The sequence below is a fragment of the Pseudophryne corroboree genome, chromosome 8 (assembly GCF_028390025.1).
Source record: "Pseudophryne corroboree isolate aPseCor3 chromosome 8, aPseCor3.hap2, whole genome shotgun sequence".
Taxonomy (NCBI): domain Eukaryota; kingdom Metazoa; phylum Chordata; class Amphibia; order Anura; family Myobatrachidae; genus Pseudophryne; species Pseudophryne corroboree.
This window is the reverse complement of record NC_086451.1, coordinates 40,496,028-40,510,959: the sequence shown is the minus strand read 5'-3', so window position 1 is coordinate 40,510,959 and position 14,932 is coordinate 40,496,028.

The following is a 14,932-nucleotide window of genomic DNA, read 5'->3' as shown; positions in this document are numbered from 1 at the left end:
CTAAGCGAAGCTACACCTCCAGAGGGCGGCGGCCTAGCGTGTGCAATGCTGCTAAAAGCAGCTAATGAGCGAACAACTCGGAATGAGAGCCATTGCTGTGAAGTTTAAGAGGTTTATATACAAGGTATTGTGCACCATCCATAAAAATAAATATAGCACTTGTCCATATCTAGAAGACGGGAAGGACTCACACTGACACAGGAATCCCACATAAAGGCTTTAAATAGTACCTAGTTACATTGCAGAATGTCCTAATGACTCATTTCAGTCCAGATTGACTCCTTAGAGCAGGCTTTTTCAACCAGTGTGCCGTGGCACACTGGTGTGCCGCGAGCAGTTGCAAGGTGTGCCGCGGAGCCAGAGCAGCTTCCTGCCCCTTCAGAGTGAACTGTTGGCCCGTGCTCTTCTTAGAGGATCATTTATGCTCTGGCTGTGACCTGTGCCGTGTTGATGCGGCGGTGTGATATCATAGGTCACGGCCGCCGCATGTCACCACCCAGCCAGCCCACCTGCCTGCATACACTTCTTCCAGTTCCCGCGTGCATCCACAGCTTTCCTTGCCCACCCACATCCACACCTGCCTGACCGCCCGCTGCTTAGTATTCGCAGCACTCCACTATGAACAACCCCCGCCACTGAGGGACAGGGAGGAGGACAGCTGACCGGTAGGGGCTAATATTTTTTACGTTATTTCTCCTGTGGGGAGCAATAGGATTTATGGGGGGAACAGTGTGAATGAATCATGTGGGGAGCAATAGGATTTATGTGGGGAGAAATGTGATTGATTTATGTAGGGAGCAACATGATTTATGTGGGGAGCAATAGGATTTATGTGGGGAGCAATGTGATTGTTTTTTCTGTGTAGGCCGATGTATGTGTGGATTTTTTATTACTGTGAAGGCCAATGTGTGTTTTTTAGGTTTTTTCTGTGGGGAACGGATGGTGTGCCTTGGCAATTTTAAAATATTGTTTGGTGTGCCGCGAGTGAAAAAAGGTTGAAAATCACTGCCTTAGAGGAATATTGCAACCCCAGTTAGTAATTTAAATAGCACCAAAGGCTACTAGACCCCACCCTGATGGAGTCCAAGGGACGAAATGCATTAGGGTGGGGTCTAGCACTCTGGATTACACATCGAGCCGGTCGCTGTACATGCTTTATGCCGCATGTGTTGAACGTGCTGGAGCACGGCTATTGTGAAGCTGTTATATTTGTGGTGGTTTGTACAGTCAGCATTGGTACATTCTGCATAATATATTGTGTTGTAATGCTTGATTAAACAAGTTTTTAATGGATTTCTGCACTATGGAACGCGCCGGTTGATGGGCTATCCAATGAGCCCTGATACCTGACACTTAACAGGGATTATGCTTCGGGTGTCTCGGGAACCCAAAGCATAATCTGTGATAAGAAGCTGTCAGAGTCATGATAACACATGGGATGTGTTATTGCATGATTGCGTCTCCTTTTTTAGACAAAAAAGGGTTGCACCCAATAGGATTCCGGATTTAGAGATTCATTACAAAACATAATGATTTTTTCCGGAAAAAAAACGCTCCGAAATTGTCGTTTTTTTTTTTTATGAGTGAATAAGGTGAACAACATGAATTTAACCCTATCCAAAATGATTTTAGTTAAAAAATTTTTATTTTTTTGGATTTTTAAAATTCAATAAAAATTTCAAACATCGATAGGGAACATTGCGACCATCGCGGCTTTCATATTGAAAGCCGGGACAGCCTTCGGGTACACAGGAGGCGCTAATTTACACTCCCCAGCGGCTGCTATTGTCTGCAGCCGCTGGGGGTGGGGGATCCTGCTGTGCTGATCGATCAGCAATGATCGGCAGCACGGCAATTAGTAGGGGAGAGGGCAGGGAGGCAGAGGAACCTTCCGGTCCCTCTGACAGCAGCAGCGGAGGAAAGCTTCCCTTCCCCGCCGTTGCTAACACTGTTTATCTGACTGGTCGCATCCTGTGCGACCAGGTCAGATAAAGCACTGGTAGGCATGGTCGCATCTGATGCTATCATGTCAGGCAAGTGGTTAATAGCTAATACAGTGAGGCCAATGCGGACATTTTTCTGATGGAATTGAGCATTCAGTATGGTAATATTATAGCTGCCATTCCATATATCTGGGGCAAGAAGTCACCAATAAAATTATCTAGGGGTATACTGTATTTACTAAGGTGTGAGGTTTTTTTTTTTAGAAGTGGAGATGTTGCCCATAGCAACCAATCAGATTGTAGCTATTATCTTCTAGAAGCAACTAGATAAATGTTAAGTGGCATCAGATTGGTTGCTATGGGCAACAACTCCACTTCTAAAAATAACCTCACATCTTAGTAAATATAATCTACAGTCTCCTTAAAGCAAAAAGAAATAACATATTGTATTAGTTGTTTTTTTTACTTTGAATATTTAAATGGGTTTCCCGCTGAATGGCATAATCACAGTATTGTATAGCACAGGCAGGCAGGGCCACAATGACGAGTGTGTGGCATCATGCCACCTGACTTGACTGTGCCACACACACCCACTCCCATCTCCTGATCTATGATTAAGGTTTGCAGCTAATGTACAAAGCTGAACCAAACTTCTTGTTTTGCATCCAAAGATGAACCTATGATGTGGCAATGAATTACATTGTAGCAGTGTATCGGAGGATCAGGCACGCAGGTTGGATAAATTGGGCATTCAGATGAAAAGAGGGGGTAAAAGCTGGTGTGCATTAAAGGATCATCTGGTGTTCAGAGAAGAATGTGTGAGAAAATAAGGTGAGCAGAGGGGGCATGTAAGGGAAAAAGCTGGTGGACAAAGGACCTTGTGAGGGAAAAACAGGCAGGCAAAGAGGGGCATGTGTGAGAAAATCTGTTGACAAGAAGAGCATGTGAGGGAAAATCTGGTGGCAGTGGGACATGTGTGAGAAAATCTGGTGGTAGAGGGGCATGTGTGAGAAAATCTGGTGGCAGAGAAGCATGTGTGAGAAAATCTGTTGGCCAGAAGAGCTTGTGAGGGAAAATCTGGTGGCTGCGGCATGTGTGAAAAATTCTGGTGGCAGAGGGGCATGTGTGAGAAAATCTGTTGGCCAGAAGGGCATGTGAAGAAAAATCTGGTGGCAGAGGAACATGTGAGGGAAAATCTGGTGGCAGAGGAGCATATGAGGGAAAATCTGGTCGCAGAGGAGCATGTGAGGGAAAACCTGGTGGCAGAAGGGCATGTGAGGGAAAATGGGAAAATCTGTTTGTCCCGCCTGAGGTCTGACTCTGACCAGTGGAGATCTCAGGCGTAGGGGCTGACTGGAATGTGAATCTGGGAGCTTTGATAAAGATATTGTACATAAACCAAGATATGGTATTACTTGAGCATAGGCCCGAAGGCGTGACCAGAATGGAGAGGAGAATGAGAAATAAAATAAGTATTTTTATTCAGCAGGCAAGGATGGTAGTAGATTTAATAATCTGTATCACAGATAATGCAGTAACATAGGCATAGGGACAAAGGCAATGCTGTAGCAGATGTAACATCGATGGTAAGATGTAATATCAGATGCAGTGTGAACCACTGATGAAGTCCTAATATAGGTAAGCACACAACAGCAAACTCAGATGCAGTATAAACCACTGACGAAGTCCCAATATAATTAAGCACAAGGCTACTGACCACTGGAGATAGGTGGAATATCGATGATACCGGATATCGGTGGCTGAACACCGATGTAGCAGGAGATTGATGGCAGAACACCGATGGAGCTAGAGATCAATGGCGGAACACCGATGGAGCTAGAGATCGATGGCGGAACACCGATGGAACTAGAGATCAATGGCGGAACACCGATGGAGCTAGAGATCGATGGCGGAACACCGATGGAGCTAGAGATCAATGGCGGAACACCGATGGTGCTAGATATCGATGGCGGAACACAGATGGAGTTTGAGATTGATGGCGGAACACTGATTGAGTTTGAGATCGATGGCGGAACACCGCTGTAGCAAGAGATCGATGGCGGAACACTGATGGAGCTGAGTATCGATGGCAGAGCACCGATCAGCCAGGCAGAGCTGCAAGCTGGATGGAACTCAGGTCTCAGGGCATAATGGAATCTCCTGGAGCAAGGTAACCTGTAAGCAGCTGAGAGCAAACAACCATACAACCATACAGTGTATGACAATCATAGCACTGGCGATTAGGCAGTCCTTACCCAGCATTCTTATAGGAGCCAGTGTGCAGGGATTGGCTGGGATGATCAGGTGGTGCAGGAAAGCTCAGACAGTCACATAATTGGCTGTGCTGCAGTCAGGTGATCAGGACTTGTCACGGCAGTACTCCAGGCTTAGGCTCTGATTTGGATTGAGGCCTAGTAGGTCCAAACACTAGGAAGCAGACATTATGCTGAGAGAGCTATGCAGGAACAGCATGTAAAGACTTTACTGCATGCTGGGTGTGATGAACAGAGAGCCTGGTTGCTGAACACTGGATCTTGGCAATTACTCACACAGTGGAATTCCTGCTCAGATGCTAACCAACAAGTAATCAAGACTGCAGTTTATATGTGAAGCAGATGCCTGTTTGCAGAATAAGCAGAGGTTAGTCACAGAACATGAGAAATACAGTCAGGATCGTGACACTGTTGGCTAGAAGAGTATGTGAGGGAAAATCTGGTGGCAGAGGGGCATGTGAGGGAAAATCTGTTGGCCAGAAGAGCATGTGAGGGAAAATCTGGTGGCAGAGGGGCATGTGAGGGCAAATCTGTTTGGCAGAAGAGCATGTGAGAGAAAATCTGTTGGCCAGAAGAGCATGTGAGGAAAAATCTGGTGGTAGAGGGGCATGTGAGGGAAATCTAGTGGCAAAGGGGCATGTGAGGGGAATTCTGGTGGCAGAAGAGCTTGTGAGGCAAAATCTGGTGGCAGAGGGGCATGTGAGGGAAAATCTGTTGGCCAGAGGAGCATGTGAGGGAAAATCTGGTGTCAGAGGGGCATGTGAGGGAAAATCTGTTGGCCAGAAGAGCTTATAAGGGAAAATCTGGTGTCAGAGGGGCATGTGAGGGAAAATGTGTCGGCCAGAAGAGCTTGTGAGGGAAAATCTGGTGGCAGAGGGGCATGTGAGGGAAAATCTGTTGGCCAGAGGAGCATGTGAGGGAAAATCTGGTGTCAGAGGGGCATGTGAGGGAAAATCTGTTGGCCAGAAGAGCTTATGAGGGAAAATCTGGTGTCAGAGGGGCATGTGAGGGAAAATGTGTCGGCCAGAAGAGCTTGTGAGGGAAAATCTGGTGTCAGAGAGGCATGTGAGGGAAACTGTGGTGGCAGAAGAGCATGTGAGGGAAAATCTGTTGGTTAGAAGAGCATGTGAGGGGAAAATTAGGTGGCAGAGGGGAATGTGAGGAAAAATCTGTTGGGCAGAAGAGCATGGGGGTCATTCCAAGTTGATCGTAGCCCTGCAAAATTCAGGAACAGAGACATGCGGCGCTGAGAGAAAAACTGAAACAAGAGTTAAATTGCATGGAAGCCTTGGGTGTGATACAGAAAGTTGATGAGCCTACTGAATGGGTAAGCTCCTTAGTAATTGTTGAAAAGAAAAATGGACAACTCAGAATATGTCTAGACCCCAGAGATTTAAACAAAGCTATTAAACGAGAACATTTCACACTACCAACCAGAGATGAAATCATGTCGCAATTTGCGGGAGCAAAATGGTTCAGTAAATTGGACGCATCTTCAGGATTCTGGCAAATGAAGCTAAATGAGGCCAGCGCAAAGCTTTGTACATTTAATACACCAGAAGGTCGATACAGATTTCTTAGACTACCATATGGAATTTTGTCTGTTCCAGAAGTATATCACAAAAAGATACACATGATTTTTGAACATATTCCAGGTGTTGAAACAATGATGGATGATATTATTGTCTGGGGATCTACAAAGGAAGAACTTGATTCTAGCTTGAGACAAGTAATGGAACTTATTAAGAAAGTGAATCTAAAGCTAAACAAGGACAAATGTGAATTTGGCGTGAATACACTTACCTTTATGGGCGACGTGGTCTCAGATCAAGGTGTAAAACCAGACCCAAGGAAAATATCAGCCATAGTGAACATGGAACGTCCTAACAACAAAGACGAAGTCAGAAGATTCCTAGGAATGATTACTTACTTAGTAAAGTTTATTTCTCAACTCTCTGAACGAACAGCCTCTCTTAGATGGTTGATGGACAAAGATAACAAGTGGATATGGTCACATGAACAAGAAGAAAGTTGGCAAAACTTGAAACAGATCATTACAGAGCAACCAGTGCTAACATTCTTTGATCCTGTGAAAAGAATAAGAATTTCAGCAGATGCTTCGCAATTTGGCCTAGGCTCAGTGCTGTTACAAGAACATGAGGATACATGGCAACCAGTAATCTATGCATCAAGAGCACTGACAAGTGCTGAAACAAGGTATGCTTAGATAGAAAAAGAACTTCTAGCGATCACATATGCATGTGAGCGATTTCATCAGTTTGTGTATGGTCAAACATTTACAGTGGAAACTGACCACAAGCCATTGGTAGCTATCATGACTAAATCATTGCATGACTGTCCCATGAGAATTCAACGAATGCTTATCAGACTACAGAAATATGATGTACACTTGCTGTATTGTCCCGGTAAATACATGTACATTGCTGATACACTTTCTCATGCTGTGGACAAAAGTGAAGGTTCCAAAAGTCTGATGGATGAAGAGATAGAAGCCTATGTTAATTTGATCGTAGCTTCTCTACCAGTGTCTCTTGCAAAACAAGAACAGATTAGGAAAGAAACTGAGACAGATGACACAATGAAAGTGTTGAAAGATATCATTCTGAAAGGTTGGCCAGCAGAAAAACATGCGTGCCCGCTGTCTATCCATGATTATTGGATGTACTACAGTGACCTTACAGTTGTCAATGGTATTATTTACAAAGGCAATAGGTTTGTCATACCTGCACGACTAAGAAAAACTATGCTGTGCAAGATACATGAAGGCCACTTAGGAGAAGAAAAATGTAAGCGGAGAGCACGTGAAGTTATGTATTGGCCAAGAATGAACCAAGACATAGCACAGACTACAGCTACATATGAATTATGTCTTACAACAAGTCGAGCAACTGAGTCCTCACGCAGTGCCAGAGAGACCGTTTGATTGTAATGGGAAAACGTACATTGTCATGACTGATTATTACTCTAACTATCCTGAGGTGAAGACACTACATACAACTACTAGTAAAGCCGTAATCAATTGCATGAAGTCAATCTTTGCAAGGCATGGTGTTCCTATGGAAGTGTTCACTGACAATGGTCCTCAGTTTTCCAGTGCTGAATTTAGACAATTTGCTGATAAGTGGGAATTTGTCCATACTACGTCAAGTCCCCACTATCCACGCACAAATGGGTTGGTGGAAAGTTCAGTAAAAACCGTAGAGTCTCATGAAAAAAGCTCAAGAAGGTAAAGAAGATTTCTACAAAAGTCTTTTAATTTACCGCAGTACACCTTTACAGAATGGACTTTCTCCTGCACAAATGCTGATGGGAAGGAGGATTAGAGCAAATCTCCCGATACATGATGAACTGCTTAATACACATAACTCAGCGCTGGTCAGACTGAGTAAAGGCGAAACAGAAACTGTTCCATGACAGGCGAGCAAAAAGCTTATCTGATCTAAAATCGGGTGACCAAATCCGTCTCAGAGATCACGAGAAAGGTATTTGGGTGCAGAAAGGTACAGTGCAAGCACAAGTAGCACCAAGATCCTATACTATACGTACAGAGCGTGGAACAGAAGTAAGAAGAAATCGGGTGGATTTAAGATCTCAACCTAACCATAATGAAGACAACATGACTGTAGAATACCCTTCATCTGACATTTATGATGATCCTGATAATGGTGAACTAACCACGATTCTAGAAAGGTCCAATATGGTCGATGAAACGCAGACTGTGTATGAAAGACCCAAAAGGGAAATACGCAGACCTGAGAGACTCATTGAAACGTGTTAGATGATGTTCTTAATATGACGTTGTTAATTGTTGCATTGAAGCGTACAGGGCTTATCTTTAAAGAAAAGAGGATGTGATGTTAGTGTATTAGAATGCTTAATATTTGTAGACACTCCCTTACTAACATGTGTAAGCCTGAATCTTCAGTGATGGTCCCTGGGACCAGGGGGATGCTGGGAAGTGGGTGGTCCAGTGTGCAGTGTGTCTGGAGTTGGTGAGGGAATAAACAGCACAGCAGTGAACTCACATGTCTCTGTGTCCTGATGACTGGATTTACAAACATATGAACAAAACAGAAGGCAGAGCAATAGATTAAAGCTTTGCCAAAGGCACCAAGAAAACTTTGAACTGGCCCTGATGCCGTGCCTCCTTTTCCAATAAGAAAGACAAGTTACTATGGAGACCTTCAGTTATACAACATCAACTTCCCAGTTAATGAAGTATTAGTAAATAGATGAGTCCTGCAAAGGTTTGCGCTGACTGAGCCTGTGCTCTATAAACTAGAGGAGAAAGGAAGTGATGACTGAAAGCTCTGTCTGTGGTCACAAGCTCACACACCTAATAAGTAAAATGTGGGTCAGGCTGAGAGGAGAGAAATTATGATCACTTGAAGCCTTGCGTGTCTGCGAAATAGGGGAACCAGAACTAGATTTTAGGAAGAGGCGTTCAAATAAAATTGTTAATAGTAGTGATGAGCGGGTTCGGTTTCTCGGAAACCGAACCCCCCCGAACTTCGGCCTTTTTACACAGGTCCGAGCCGTACTCGGATTCTCCCGTGTGGCTCGGGTAAACCGAGCGCGCCCAAACATCATCATCCCGCTGTCGGATTCTCGCGAGATTCGGATTCTATATAAGCAGCCGCGCGTCGCCGCCATTTTCACACGGGCATTGAGATTGATAGGGAGAGGACGTGGCTGGCGTCCTCTCCGTTTATATAGTTAGTTGATCTGATTGCTACTGCAGTGCTTAGCTTATTGTGGGGAGGATTGGTGAGCAGCTGTTAGGAGGAGTAGAGTCAGTGCAGAGTTTTGCTAGTTTTTTTTAATCCGTTCTCTGCCTGAAAAAAACGCTCCATACCATATCTGTGCTCAGCCTCAGTGTGCTGCATGATATATCTGACTGTGCTGAGTGCTCACACTGCTTAATTGTGGGGGAGACTGGGGAGCAGCTATAGCAGGAGTACAGTGCACACTTTTGCTGACAGTGACCACCAGTATACGTTTGTCTGCCTGAAAAACACTCCTGTGGTGTCTTTTTTTTTATACTATAAACGCAGTCTGCTGACAGTGTCCACCAGGTCCATTATACTGTATATAGCAGTACGGTAGGCCACTGCTGTACCCATACCTCCCAACTTTTGCCTTCTTGAAAGAGGGACACCCGCGCGGCGAAGTCGCGCGCGCTCCCGAAAAGGGGCGTGGCCTACGAAAAGGGGGCGTGGCTTCGCAGAGGACCCGCGATCGCGAGCCACGCCCCCGTTTTCGTCACTGAAGGGGCATGCCCAGCGCTCTGTGAGCTGCTGGCATGCTCCGTCTCCCTCTGTCTCCAATGAATAGACGCTGTGCACATGCGCACAGCGTCTATTCACCGCTGCTCTGCTAAGCAGGGCAGCGAGAGACAGAGCCTCCCAACTGCCCCCCCACCGCGGGACACTGCGGCCCGCGGGTGGGACAGCGGGACAGTCCCCAAAAAATGGGACTGTCCCACGAAAATCGGGACAGTTGGGAGGTATGCTGTACCTACCTCTGTGTCGTCAGTCACTCGTCCATAAGTATACTATCCATTCATCTACATTGTATACCTGTGGTGTCTTTTTTTTTAATACTATAAACGCAGTCTGCTGACAGTGTCCACCAGGTCCATTATACTGTATATAGCTGTACGGTAGGCCACTGCTGTACCTACCTCTGTGTCGTCAGTCACTTGTCCATAAGTATACTATCCATCCATCTACATTGTATACCTGTGGTGTCTTTTTTTTTATACTATAAACGCAGTCTGCTGACAGTGTCCACCAGGTCCATTATACTGTATATAGCAGTACGGTAGGCCACTGCTGTACCTACCTCTGTGTCGTCACTCGTCGTCATACATAAAGTATACTATCCATCCATCTACATTGTATACCTGTGGTGTCTTTTTTTTTTATACTATAAACGCAGTCTGCTGACAGTGTCCACCAGGTCCATTATACTGTATATAGCAGTACGGTAGGCCACTGCTGTACCTACCTCTGTGTCGTCACTCGTCGTCATACATAAAGTATACTATCCATCCATCTACATTGTATACCTGTGGTGTCTTTTTTCTTTATACTATAAACGCAGTCTGCTGACAGTGCCCACAAGGTCCATTATACTGTATATAGCAGTACGGTAGGCCACTGCTGTACCTACCTCTGTGTCGTCACTCGTCGTCATACATAAAGTATACTATCCATCCATCTACATTGTATACCTGTGGTGTCTTTTTTTCTTTATACTATAAACGCAGTCTGCTGACAGTGTCCACCAGGTCCATTATACTGTATATAGCAGTATGGTAGGCCACTGCTGTACCTACCTCTGTGTCGTCACTCATCGTCATACATAAAGTATACTATCCATCCATCTACATTGTATACCTGTGGTGTCTTTTTTTCTTTATACTATAAACGCAGTCTGCTGACAGTGTCCACCAGGTCCATTATACTGTATATAGCAGTACGGTAGGCCACTGCTGTACCTACCTCTGTGTCGTCACTCGTCGTCATACATAAAGTATACTATCCATCCATCTACATTGTATACCTGTGGTGTCTTTTTTTCTTTATACTATAAACGCAGTCTGCTGACAGTGTCCACCAGGTCCATTATACTGTATATAGCAGTACGGTAGGCCACTGCTGTACCTACCTCTGTGTCGTCACTCATCGTCATACATAAAGTATACTATCCATCCATCTACATTGTATACCTGTGGTGTCTTTTTTTCTTTATACTATAAACGCAGTCTGCTGACAGTGTCCACCAGGTCCATTATACTGTATATAGCAGTACGGTAGGCCACTGCTGTACCTACCTCTGTGTCGTCACTCGTCGTCATACATAAAGTATACTATCCATCCATCTACATTGTATACCTGTGGTGTCTTTTTTTCTTTATACTATAAACGCAGTCTGCTAACAGTGTCCACCAGGTCCATTATACTGTATATAGCAGTACGGTAGGCCACTGCTGTACCTACCTCTGTGTCGTCACTCCTCGTCATACATAAAGTATACTATCCATCCATCTACATTGTATACCTGTGGTGTCTTTTTTTCTTTATACTATAAACGCAGTCTGCTGACAATGTCCAACAGGTCCATTATACTGTATATAGCAGTACGGTAGGCCACTGCTGTACCTACCTCTGTGTCGTCACTCGTCGTCATACATAAAGTATAATATCCATCCATCTACATTGTATACCTGTGGTGTCTTTTTTTCTTTATACTATAAACGCAGTCTGCTGACAGTGTCCACCAGGTCCATTATACTGTATATAGCAGTACGGTAGGCCACTGCTGTACCTACCTCTGTGTCGTCTCTCGTCGTCATACATAAAGTATACTATCCATCCATCTACATTGTATACCTGTGGTGTCTTTTTTTCTTTATACTATAAACGCAGTCTGCTGACAGTGTCCACCAGGTCCATTATACTGTATACAGCAGTACGGTAGGCCACTGCTGTACCTACCTCTGTGTCGTCAGTCACTCGTCGTCATACATAAAGTATACTATCCATCCATCTACATTGTATACCTGTGGTTCCTTTTAGTTGTGCGCATTAAAATATGGAGAACAAAAATGTGGAGGTTAAAAAAATAGGGAAAGATCAAGATCCACTTCCACCTCGTGCTGAAGCTGCTGCCACTAGTCATGGCCGAGACGATGAAATGCCATCAACGTCGTCTGCCAAGGCCGATGCCCAATGTTATAGTACAGAGCATGTAAAACCAAAACACAAAAGATCAGTAAAAAAATGACCCAAAAATCAAAATTAAAAGCGTCTGAGGAGAAGCGTAAACTTGCCAATATGCCATTTACGACACAGAGTGGCAAGGAATGGCTGAGGCCCTGGCCTATGTTCATGGCTAGTGGTTCAGCTTCACATGAGGATGGAAGCACTCATCCTCTCGCAAGAAAAAAGAAAAGACTTAAGCTGGCAAAAGCACAGCAAAGAACTGTGCGTTCTTCGAAATCACAAATCCCCAAGGAGAGTCCAGTTGTGTCGGTTGCGATGCCTGACCTTCCCAACACTGGACGGGAAGAGCTTGTGCCTTCCACCATTTGCACGCCCCCTGCAAGTGCTGGAAGGAGCACCCGCAGTCCAGTTCCTGATAGTCAAATTGAAGATGTCAGTGTTGAAGTACACCAGGATGAGGATATGGGTGTTGCTGGCACTGGGGAGGAAATTGACAAGGAGGATTCTGATGGTGAGGTGGTTTGTTTAAGTCAGGCACCCGGGGAGACACCTGTTGTCCGTGGAAGGAATATGGCCATTGACATGCCTGGTCAAAATACAAAAAAAATCAGCTCTTCGGTGTGGAATTATTTCATCACAAATGCAGACAACAGGTGTCAAGCCGTGTGTTGCCTTTGTCAAGCTGTAATAAGTAGGGGTAAGGATGTTAACCACCTCGGAACATCCTCCCTTATACGTCACCTGCAGCGCATTCATCATAAGTCAGTGACAAGTTCAAAAACTTTGGGCGACAGCGGAAGCAGTCCACTGACCAGTAAATCCCTTCCTCTTGTAACCAAGCTCCCGCAAACCACACCACCAACTCCCTCAGTGTCAATTTCCTCCTTACCCAGGAATGCCAATAGTCCTGCAGGCCATGTCACTGGCAAGTCTGGCGAGTCCTCTCCTGCCTGGGTTTCCTTCGATGCATACTTGAGTGTAACACCTACTGCTGCTGGCGCTGCTGTTGTTGCTGCTGGGAGTCGATCGTCATCCCAGAGGGGAAGTCGGAAGACCACTTGTACTACTTCCAGTAAGCAATTGACTGTCCAACAGTCCTTTGCGAGGAAGATGAAATATCACAGCAGTCATCCTGCTGCAAAGCGGATAACTGAGGCCTTGACAGCCTGGGCGGTGAGAAACGTGGTTCCGGTATCCATCGTTACTTCAGAGCCAACTATAGACTTGATTGAGGTACTGTGTCCCCGGTACCAAATACCATCTAGGTTCCATTTCTCTAGGCAGGCGATACCGAAAATGTACACAGACCTCAGAAAAAGAGTCACCAGTGTCCTAAAAAATGCAGTTGTACCCAATGTCCACTTAACCACGGACATGTGGACAAGTGGAGCAGGGCAGACTCAGGACTACATGACTGTGACAGCCCACTGGGTAGATGTATTGCCTCCCGCTGCAAGAACAGCAGCGGCAGCACCAGTAGCAGCATCTCGCAAACGCCAACTCGTTCCTAGGCAGGCTACGCTTTGTATCACCGCTTTCCAGAATACGCACACCTCTGAAAACCTCTTACGGCAACTGAGGAAGATCATCGCAGAATGGCTTACCCCAATTGGACTCTGCTGGGGATTTGTGGCATCAGACAACGCCAGCAATATTGTGCGTGCATTACATCTGGGCAAATTCCAGCACGTCCCATGTTTTGCACATACCTTGAATTTGGTGGTGCAGAATTATTTAAAAAACGACGGGCGTGCAAGAGATGCTGTCGGTGGCCAGAAGAATTGCTGGCCACTTTCGGCATACAGGCACCGCGTACAGAAGACTGGCGCACCACCAAAAACACCTGAACCTGCCCTGCCATCATCTGAAGCAAGAGGTGGTAACGAGGTGGACTTCAACCCTCTATATGCTTCAGAGGATGGAGGAGCAGCAAAAGGCCATTCAAGCCTATACATCTGGCCACGATATAGGCAAAGGAGGTGGAATGCACCTGTCTCAAGCGCAGTGGAGAATGATTTCAACGTTGTGCAAGGTTCTGCAACCTTTTGAACTTGCCACACGTGAAGTCAGTTCAGACACTGCCAGCCTGAGTCAGGTCATTCCCCTCATCAGGCTTTTGCAGAAGAAGCTGGAGACATTGAAGGAGGAGCTGAAACAGAGCGATTCCGCTAGGCATGTGGGACTTGTGGATGGAGCACTTAATTCGCTTAACCAGGATTCACGGGTGGTCAATCTGTTGAAATCAGAGCACTACATTTTGGCCACCGTGCTCGATCCTAGATTTAAAACCTACGTCAGGCCTGGCCAACCTGTGGCTCTTCAGCTGTTGTGAAACTACACATCCCAGCTTCCTCTACCACAGTTTTAGCATTCCCTTATAGCAAAACTGTGGCAACGCATGCTGGGAATTGTAGTTTTACAACAGCTGGAGAGCCACAGGTTGGCCAGGCCTGACCTACGTTGTATCTCTCTTTCCGGCAGACACAAGTCTGCAGGGGTTCAAAGACCTGCTGGTGAGAAAATTGTCAAGTCAAGCGGAACGTGACCCGTCAACAGCTCCTCCTTCACATTCTCCCGCAACTGGGGGTGCGAGGAAAAGGCTAAGAATTCCGAGCCCACCCGCTGGCGGTGATGCAGGGCAGTCTGGAGCGAGTGCTGACATCTGGTCCGGACTGAAGGACCTGCCAACGATTACTGACATGTCGTCTACTGTCACTGCATATGATTCTGTCACCATTAAAAGAATGGTGGAGGATTATATGAGTGACCGCATCCAAGTGGGCACGTCAGACAGTCCGTACGTATACTGGCAGGAAAAAGAGGCAATTTGGAGGCCCTTGCACAAACTGGCTTTATTCTACCTAAGTTGCCCTCCCTCCAGTGTGTACTCCTTGTCAGCAATCGGCGTACAAGGTTACTTCCAGAAAATGTGGAGAAGATGATGTTCATTAAAATAAATTATAAT